At 45.9% G+C, this 9,572-nt stretch overlaps 1 protein-coding gene across 1 annotated transcript in view; it reads left to right on the top strand.

The window, feature by feature from the left end:
- lrrc75a (leucine rich repeat containing 75A) overlaps positions 1–9,572 on the top strand; it is a 31,812-nt gene that overhangs the window by 17,803 nt on the left and 4,437 nt on the right. The window lies entirely within an intron of this gene.

The following is a 9,572-nucleotide window of genomic DNA, read 5'->3' as shown; positions in this document are numbered from 1 at the left end:
GAAAGCCAAACCTTTTCTTTCTGTAGGCAGAAGCAGCAATCCGATGATGATCAGCTATGGGCTTGTTGGCCTCGGCAGACCTTGGAAGGGCAGTACGGGTCTCCGTCCAGAACTATCGTCATCATCAGGCGATAGCCGCTGAGAACCCATGCCTTCCATATTAGCATCATTATATCTATAAGAATAGGTATTCGGTAAAGTTTGCCACCCCATTGTTAATGATGGCTGCAAAATGAAGTGAAACACTGAGAAAACCATTCTGCTCCATATGAAAATCAAAAAAGGTTCAGTAGGCAAGACAACCAACAAGGAAACAACTGCCTGTATGTCCACCATCAGGCCATTTTTTCCAAGATTTTAATGATGCTGGAAGAGAAATAACGAGGTCTCGCTGAGGTTGTGCTTGACCACGACGTTGTTCACCATGGTAACCCATGACATGCTGTTATACGCCTGTACATATGCACAAAATTATTACTAATCATAGATTTACCCGGTACTGTCTGCCGACCAGCATCTTGTTCTGTCTACTGATTGGCCAACTGTGAGCGCTGCACCAACAGATTGGCTCCGGATATTAAACAACCCTGTATCCACAAAAACAGTATGCTTTTTGTTTTTTGGGACCCATAGAACCCAATTTATCAACGCATTCATTGGGTCATCCAGTTTCACCAGGAGAGCTTGACAGGGATGTAGAGGGGCATCAACCAACCAGCAGGACCAGGATCTGCTGCTTTGCGTGGGGAGGAACAGGAGGAGCACTGCCAGAGCTCTACAGGACCTCCAGCCGGCTACTGGTGTGCATGTTTCTGTCAGAAACAGACTCCATGAGGGTGGCATGAGGGCTCGATGTCCTCTAGTGGGACCTAGTCTCACAGTCCAGCACCATGCAGCTCTATTGGCATTCACCAGAGAACACCAGAATTTACTTCACACTGGTGCAGTGGGCCCTGGGTTCCTCCTGGTGCAGTGGGCCCTGGGTTCCTCATGGTGCAGTGGGCCCTGGGTTCCTCCTGGTGCAGTAGGCCCTGGGTTCCACCTGGTGCAGTGGGCCCTGGATTCCTCCTGCTGCAGTGGGCCCTGGGTTCCACCTGGTGCAGTGGGCCCTGGGTTCCTCCTGGTGCAGTGGGTCCTGGGTTCCTTCTGATGCAGTGGGCCCTGGGTTCCTCCTGGTGCAGTGGGCCCTGGGTTCCTCCTGGTGCTGGTGCAGTGAGCCCTGGGTTCCTCCTGGTGCAGTGGGCCCTGGGTTCCTCCTGGTGCTGGTGCAGTGGGCCCAGGGTTCCTCCTGGTGCAGTGGCCAAGGGTTCCTCCTGGTGCAGTGGGCCCTGGGTTCCTCCTGGTGCAGTGGGCCAGGGTTCCTCCTGGTGCTGGTGCAGTGGGCCCAGGGTTCCTCCTGGTGCAGTGGGCCCTGGGTTCCTCCTGGTGCAGTGGGCCCAGGGTTCCACCTGGTGCAGTGGGCCCTGGGTTCCTCCTGGTGCAGTGGGCCCTGGGTTCCTCCTGGTGCAGTGGGCCCAGGGTTCCTCCTGGTGCAGTGGGCCCTGGGTTCCTCCTGGTGCAGTGGGCCCAGGGTTCCTCCTGGTGCAGTAGGCCCAGGGTTCCACCTGGTGCAGTGGGCCCTGGGTTCCTCCTGGTGCAGTGGGCCCTGGGTTCCTCCTGGTGCAGGACAATGCCCGGCCTCATGTGAGAGTGTGTAGACAGTTCCTGGGTGACGAATGCATTGATTGCTCTTGCTGTTGTTTTCACTGTAAAACCCTCCTCATGTCTATCATTTCCCAGTTGATTTATGTCCTTTGTTCCTCCTATTGGTTCGCTGCTTTCTTCAGCGCGAGGCTCTTTGTCCCTCTGGATTTGGAGCTGCATTATCAGGACTAAAGATTACCTCTTTTGCTCTGTTTTCAGTGCCTTTTGTATTCGGCCTCATTTGAATTTATTGCAGAAAACATGTACGCCTGTTTTGAATGTGAGCAGTCCGCCTGCTCGTTTTCAAAATGAGTTGCAGTGTTAACTTTGTGTCTTCAATTATTAATGCAGGCTATAACTGACATTGTGGAGATGATGAAGTTTCACAATCAGAGCGCTTCAAAGCACTTGGATTCATTTTCTTTCTCTGCCTTTTCTTATTTTAATCTACATCTTTTCTCTTTCTCTTAACTCGTCCAATGAATCATTCTCTCTCTCTCTCTCTCTCTCTCTCTCTCTCTCTCTCTCTCTCTACCCCTCTGAATTGTACACTGCTTCCTCCTTCCTCCATTTAGCAGCATAGTCACCCTGAGGCTGTTACTGGCTTTACAATAACTGTGTTCATAGCACACCGAGGGGAACGGAGAAAACAATGAAACACCCGTTTCTAAAAATATATGAGATTATGACAGAACCAGCGTCGTTGCAGTGGGAGACGAGGTGATTCAAGCGGATTACGCTTTTGATAGATTTGAATGATCTGCTCTCTCAGGGCTTAGAAGGAAAACAACTATGAATTTGTGACTGCAGATGTTGCACACGTGGTCAATCCCATAGCTTCAACACGTCTCAAAGGAGCTGAAAAGTCTGTCCAGAGAAAACATAGCGCCGGTTTAGAAAGACGATAAGTCCTCTTGCATTATACAGCAGGCAGTCATATGAATATATGTCGTACTGTGGCGAAGTGGAGAAATTCAAATGTAACCTTTAGCTGTGTGTAACGCCCACCGCTGCACGCTGACACGGGGGGGCAACACAGTCATCTACATTCAATGCATTGGCACGGCCAGATCTGAATCCGTAAGTGCGTTTGAATTAGATGAAGCAGGACTGATGGTTCGCCTTCGCCGGCGTCCTCCACAACACAACACCGTCATTTGTTGGTGCCTCATTGTGACTCATGTTTATTCCCAGTGGACCAGTGACCTCTTAGCTGTGTGAATAATGGTGGTATTACCCACTGAGCTCCGCTGCTGCCTGGCACAGATAAAGACTCTCTGTGCAAAAATTGTTCCCAGTGTATTCTGTAGATCAATGACAGAATTTACGCCGATGGTTTCGGTCACTAGAGGGCAGAAAAATATCAACATACCTAACTTTTATACACAAAATTATACTCTTGGACAGAGAATCTAAATTTTGGATTCTACTGCATTTCTTCCCAAAACTATAACAGTTATTTGTTGCTCTTGATCCCTTTGTGAAATCAGGGCACGAGAACATCAACAGTCACATTCACTAATAGTTTGTTTGCACATGCATCTTTTGAGTTTCCATTTCCAGTGTGACCCTTATACACACCTGCTTTTTAGGATGAAGGTACCTACCTCATCCAGCTGACAGGCTTCAGTTGGAGTTGTGTTTCTGGCCACGCGATGAATGGAAGCTCAATATTCGCTCTCCGTCAATCCGCCTATTTAACTGCTAAAAGCTCCACTGTGTGTCTAAGTCTGACTGCAATTTTGTATTATTATGTAGCTTTTTTTCTTTTTTTACTGGTGATTGTTGAAATGTGTCATAAAAAACAAAACAATGAGGAATAAAGGGCTGAAAATGTTGGCTGATAGCGCTCTCAGCATTTTGAGTAACCGTTTCACAGCACTCATTTGGGTCATTGTTAGTATGAAAAATCCAACAAAAAAGAAAACATCATCCCTCAAAGTTGAAAACGTTGTATATTATAGTCACGCGTTGCATTATTTATATCTTTTTTGCCAAAATACAGTAATGCCATTTCTGTACTTGTAGTATTTCCATTTTCTTCAACTTTATACTTTATACTGTACCTTTGACTTCAGCACATTTATTTTTGAAAAACTCTTTTACCGGTTACATTACAGATTCAGATTATTAATAATAATAAAAAAACATTTTTAATTTATTTTGAGTACTTACAAAATAAATAAATACAATTAGATAAAAAATGCATTATATCATGTTGCTTGGAGTATTCCTCTGTTCCCATGGTCCTACGTTCCCCAGATTATATGACACATTATGACACAACTTGACAGTGGGTTCAACGTTCCCAGGGTTCCTATCCCCCCAGCTCTCTAATGGGAACCTGTATAAGATGTTCCCTATCTCCATTCTCTTAATATGCCATGAGCTATTGTGGTATTGAATGAGAACACGGATCTTCTGATCAGATTCTTGCCAAAACACAATCCCAACAAGCTCCTCCTCCCTGCTTGGCGTCGGCCTAATCAGTGTGATGGGGCTGCTGGAGTGATTGCTTGGAACATGACTCTGCAAAAACACAGCTCACATATGATTACATCAAACTACCGGAGTCAGCGATTCCTCTTGAAAATACGTCCATAAAACCGAGAATAGTCTTGCAGTTAACATGATGCTCCTCCTGCTCGTCTGTTGTGTGTGAGCCATATCACACAGCCAGGCAGACATAAACACAACAGCTCACACCCTCCATGCAATGTGGAGGAGGGGGAGGAGGTGCTTTCTCACTTTCTCTGTCACAGGGGAGAAGAGGCAGGAGGAGACCCGCTGTCTTCCAGCTGACTGGATGAATAACCTGAAGGGGGGGGCATTCTTCTAATTAAATGCACCATCCTAAATCCCCCCTGTATAATCTGTCTTCCCCCACCGTCGTAAATACACATCACATGTCTGGAGAGGCTGCAGGCGGCGACAGTCGGTTTCACCTGGATTCACCTTGTGAGTCAGATTGGGGAAGCGAGTGGGCGGGTTTCAGGCCTTTCAGAAGACGAGACCGCCGGCAGAGCGGGGGAGAGCGTCCACGACGTGGCGCGGTGGGCTGAACGGATCACACAGCGAGATGCAGGGACACGGAGAGGCCAAAAGCAGTGGTGACGCACCCGAGAGGAGCCGAGGCAAACGTGGCATTTTCAGAGATGTGGTATGAAATCCAGGCTGTGACAAAGTCTTCACACAGAACACACGTCTGGGATCACTAGAGCAGATATGACTTTGTGAAGGGGATGATTGGAGGTATGTAGGTCAGACTATCAGCATGGGGACATTTTATCGTCTAACTTCCTTCAGAGATCATCCCGTGTCGTTTCCGTGTCGGATCGGTTAGCAGGACAGATCTTCCACCTGCAAGAATGACTTTTTCTCCCCGTGAAGCACGCCACGCTTCTGCCTCAAGCAGCATTGGGAGGAACATACTGCAGCTTTAGAAACGATGCTGATTCAAAAATGCATACAGAAATCCAAAACAAATACAACATTGGAAACATTCTGCATATGAAAAAGCTGCACAAAAGCCAAAACAAATATATGCTGCATATCCAGGCAACACAAAGAGGCTCTCCAGGCCTCTGGGGCAGTCATTCCCAAAGACCGGGTCGCACGTAGATTTGCAGAATTTCTTCAACAATAAACAGTTTTGTTGTGATTTAATGGCAGCAAATGGATTAAAAGACAATTCGTCAACAACAACAAAATCAGAAGTCATGGTTTACTGAATGGAGCTAGGCTACGCAGCGTAGCAGCTCCATCGCCACTGAAAATAACCTCATGAAGACAATGTCATCTTGTTTGTACCGTTGAGACAGTCTCTGGTTTATACAGAGTTTGGTTGGGTCTCTGTAGTAATGTGAGGTTCTATCATAGAGCTCTGGGAGACAAAAACAAATCAAGCTGTTCCTCTAAGGGCTCCCCCTAGAGGCCTGGAGAACCTCCACATGTTGGATCAACAGCTTTTGTCTGTTACGTTTGTTTCCGGGGTTTGCGTGTTTTTGACTTTGTATACGTTTGTTTGTATTGTTTCAGACTCGCTGCAGTTTGATTTTTCATTTGCAACAGGTTTCCATTGCTGTCGTGTTTGTTTTGGATCGTTGTGTGGTTTATTGGCATCGTTTATGAAGCTGCGTCATGTTTCTCCTCATGGGCATGTCTCGGGCCTTCTGTCACTTGTTTGTATTATTATTATTGTATTATTCTAATTATTGATGCCAGTGTGGCAGAATAAAGATTTATGAGTGTTTTTTTTTACCAGCACTGTAATCCATGACAGTTTGTTTACATTTCCTACACTGGTAAATCCATGTAGTCTCTCACTGCAGTGGTGTTACACACTCGTGCATTATTATGTGCAGCAGATCTGTCGGATCAAGCACCAGATTGTTGTAAAATATGTTCAGAACCTTCACGCAGACTTACTTAAGCATAAATCAACACTGTGCATTGAAAAACAGTTCACACCTCTAAAGAAATAGATCAATGCAAACTTCTTTCTGCATGAATAACTCCCTCAGAATGGTCCGTCCCTCCCCTCGGTGAGTTCTGCATTTTTGAGAGCAACAAGCTGTGATTGAGACTGTTAGTTGCAGTTTACAGTGGTGTTCCCAGAAACAGAAGTGTTATTTTAAAAATACTAATTCGTGTGTGGATCATTATCATGATCGTGTTGTTTCTATCTCCCAGATTGTCAGATGTGCTGTGCTAGAGTGGAAAGCCTGACAGGCATAGCATCAGTAACTCTCCACCAGAATATGAGTGGAAAAAGTGTATGTTTGAGACGACCAAGCCAGCCCTCTGTCTCAGCCATCTGCTGGTCCTCGTCCAAACGGGGGTGAGTGACCTCAGTTCGCAGCGATGGTTCGTCTCTCGCTCTGCAGCGTGGGATTCTGGTCCAACGCCAAATACATCATCGGCTCTCTCAGCGTCTCATCTGCTTTTTATTTACACTCTACTACTCGTGCCCAGCCTTGTTTATTGCTTTAAACTGAGGAGGACCGTCGTGGTAAAGTGGATTGTCTGTGTAAAGAGAGAGGGAAGGGGTGAAGCATGGGAAATAACCGTTCCCAAACCGGGTGTGTGTGGTTTTACTGTTCTGAGTCATCTGTGCATCGGTCACTATTTGATCTGTGGTCACAGGCCGCGTCACTGGGGGGGCGAGGGCATTGCTGCACCGTTTGTCTAGGAGCACAAACCTTCTGGGGAGGTGTTTTTTTTTTTTTTTGTCTACAACCAGACAGTGAGAGGTAAAATAACATTCCTCATCATTGGAGCATTTCTTTTCTCAGGTCATTTCATTGAAAAATGTGTCAACAGGTTGTTCATTATTTTAAAAAAAAAAACATCTCTCCGTAATCCATCCATCCATCCATTTTCTTCCGCTTATCCGGGACCGGGTCGCGGGGGCAGCTGCCTGAGCAGGGACGCCCAGCCTTCCCTCTCCCCAAACACTTCCCCAAGCTCCTCCGGGAGGACCCCAAGGCGTTCCCAGGCCAGCCGGGTGACATAGTCACTCCAGCGTGTCCTGGGTCTTCCTCGGGGTCTCCTCCCGGTGGGGCATGCCTGGAACACCTCCCGAGGGAGGCGTCCAGGGGGCATCTGATACAGATGCCCGAGCCACCTCAACTGGCTCCTCTCGATGTGGAGGAGCAGCGCCTCTACTCCGAGCTCCTCCCGTGTGACGGAGCTCCTCACCCTATCTCTAAGGGAGCGCCCCGCCACCCTGCGGAGGAAGCTCATTTCGGCCGCTTGTATCCGGGATCTTATTCTTTCGGTCATGACCCAAAGTTCATGACCATAGTCTCCGTAATCATCTGGAAGAATTGTTTTTTATATAGTATATTTCTATATTACACTTTATTTTATAGTTAAGAGTGGTAAAACTTTATAATAACCTTAATTAATGGTCAAGTTATAGGCAATTAAACATTAAAAAAATAATTATTTAGTAATTGTACTAGTAACAGATTTACCAGGTGTTTCGGTGGTGTTGGTGAATATGATGCAGGGGGTGGGGAGGGACTTTTCAGCAGCTTCACATAAATAGTTTGAGGTATTTATTGTACTTAATTGTATTCATAAACCAGACGAGAGTGAATCCAGTTAGAAACAAAGCTGTACCTCAGTGCCTCTAAGCTTCTAAATAAGTTCAATCACTGAAAGCTGTGTTAAGAAACGACAGCGACCCATGTTGCCGCTGTGTCTATTTGATCTTGTTAGAGCTGTCTCAGATGAATCACCACCATGGAGTATCCTGGTGGTCCGAGGGGGGGTCGCGAGACGCCGAGGGGAGTCGTGAGATGATTTTCATTACTTTGACTGATGTTTTTCAGGTAGCATGAAATGAAAGTATTGTGTCAAAATGAAGTTTGCACATGACAGCAACATGTTCACTCATAAGTTTCATGGAGATTACTTTGAGATATTCTGCTTTTATCTAATAGTAAACTGTTTATGTAAAATCACATCATGGTTGTCAGCTGTTCTGTTCTTTTGTGGTGTCGTTATGCCGTGTTTGGATACGCCTATTAGTGCGTGTTCGTCCTGTATGCACGCGTTCTTATGTTTCGCGTGCAGCAGAATCAGTGTTGCTTTTTCCCTAATTAAGAATGTCTTCTTTCCTGTACGTGGCCGAGCAAGGACACCATATGTAGTGGTGCATGTAAACATGCTAACATTGCTAATTAGCACTAAACACAAAGTACAGCTGAGGCTGATGGCAATGTTATTAGTTTTCATGTCATTTGGAACCAAAGTGAGGTTGAATGTCTGCACTAAATGTCATTGGAATCCTTCCAATAGCTGTGGAGATATTTCACTCAAACCTCGCGGTGACACGAGAAGAAAAGTTAGCCAAAATTAGCCGTGAATGTTTAGAAAAAATAGAAATACATTCGTACCATCCATCCGATCCCAAGCGATGTCGGGAGATTGACAGCTATAGCTGCATGTTTTGGCCCGAACGTTAAAAGCAAAAATATAACGCAGCGACATCAGCCCACTCTGTGTAACCGTTGGGAGAGTGAGCAGAAACATGTTGGGGGACTATATTTGACCCGTGCACGCTCACTGCTCTGGCTTCAGGCTGCTCTGGCTTCAGGCTGCTCTGAAGTCTCTCTGGCACATGAATAGATAAACATATTCAGCTGTTAACTGATGACACCGACAGTCATGTGTGTGTGTTATTTATGAGCAGGATCGACGTTTGGCCCTTATGTTCAGTGTGTATTACAGATTTTGTTTTCACTTGTAAAATGGAAAAAAAATGTAATTCTGATTTTCCTTTTTTTTTTACGGAGCAGATTCCAGACCAGTGCTTTAAATTCTCTGCCAAATCCAGGAGCCCATCGGGTTTATTTTTAGCTGGGACCATGTGGTCAGAGTGTACAGCTTTAAGTGCTTTCGCTGCTCAACAGCCATTTTTTCCATTCTTCAAACTTCAGCCTCTTAAGCCCTAAATCCCCTCGGTGTCTGCCTGCCTGTCTGGGTCTGCGCTTCTCAAGTGTGTGTTGTAGTTTCCATTAGCTGCCAGGTGAAATCCATTCTTTCTGTGCACATTACCTCATTCAGTGTGGACCTTCTTTTGTTTCCATTGACCACGGAGTTTCAGTGGGCAGATGGTTTGAAGCTGCTGATATACCTGAAGTTTCCATCGAAAGGAATAGTTTGACATTTTGGGAAAAGTGTCTTTATCGTCGAAAGTCAGATGAGAAGATCGTTATCGGGATGTTGATTTTCTCATCTAATGCTTGGCAACAAAAGCCAAAAATGTCAAACTATTCCTCCTGTACATCCTGTCTCACATGACCAATCAGCACATCATGTACCACATACAAAGGAATCGAGAAGACGTTTCTCCCTGTCCCACGGTGAAAAGAGATCAT

The sequence above is a fragment of the Eutrigla gurnardus genome, assembly GCF_963514095.1.
Source record: "Eutrigla gurnardus genome assembly, chromosome: 10".
Classification (NCBI taxonomy): domain Eukaryota; kingdom Metazoa; phylum Chordata; class Actinopteri; order Perciformes; family Triglidae; genus Eutrigla; species Eutrigla gurnardus.
This window is presented reverse-complemented; position numbering and strand designations above follow the sequence as displayed.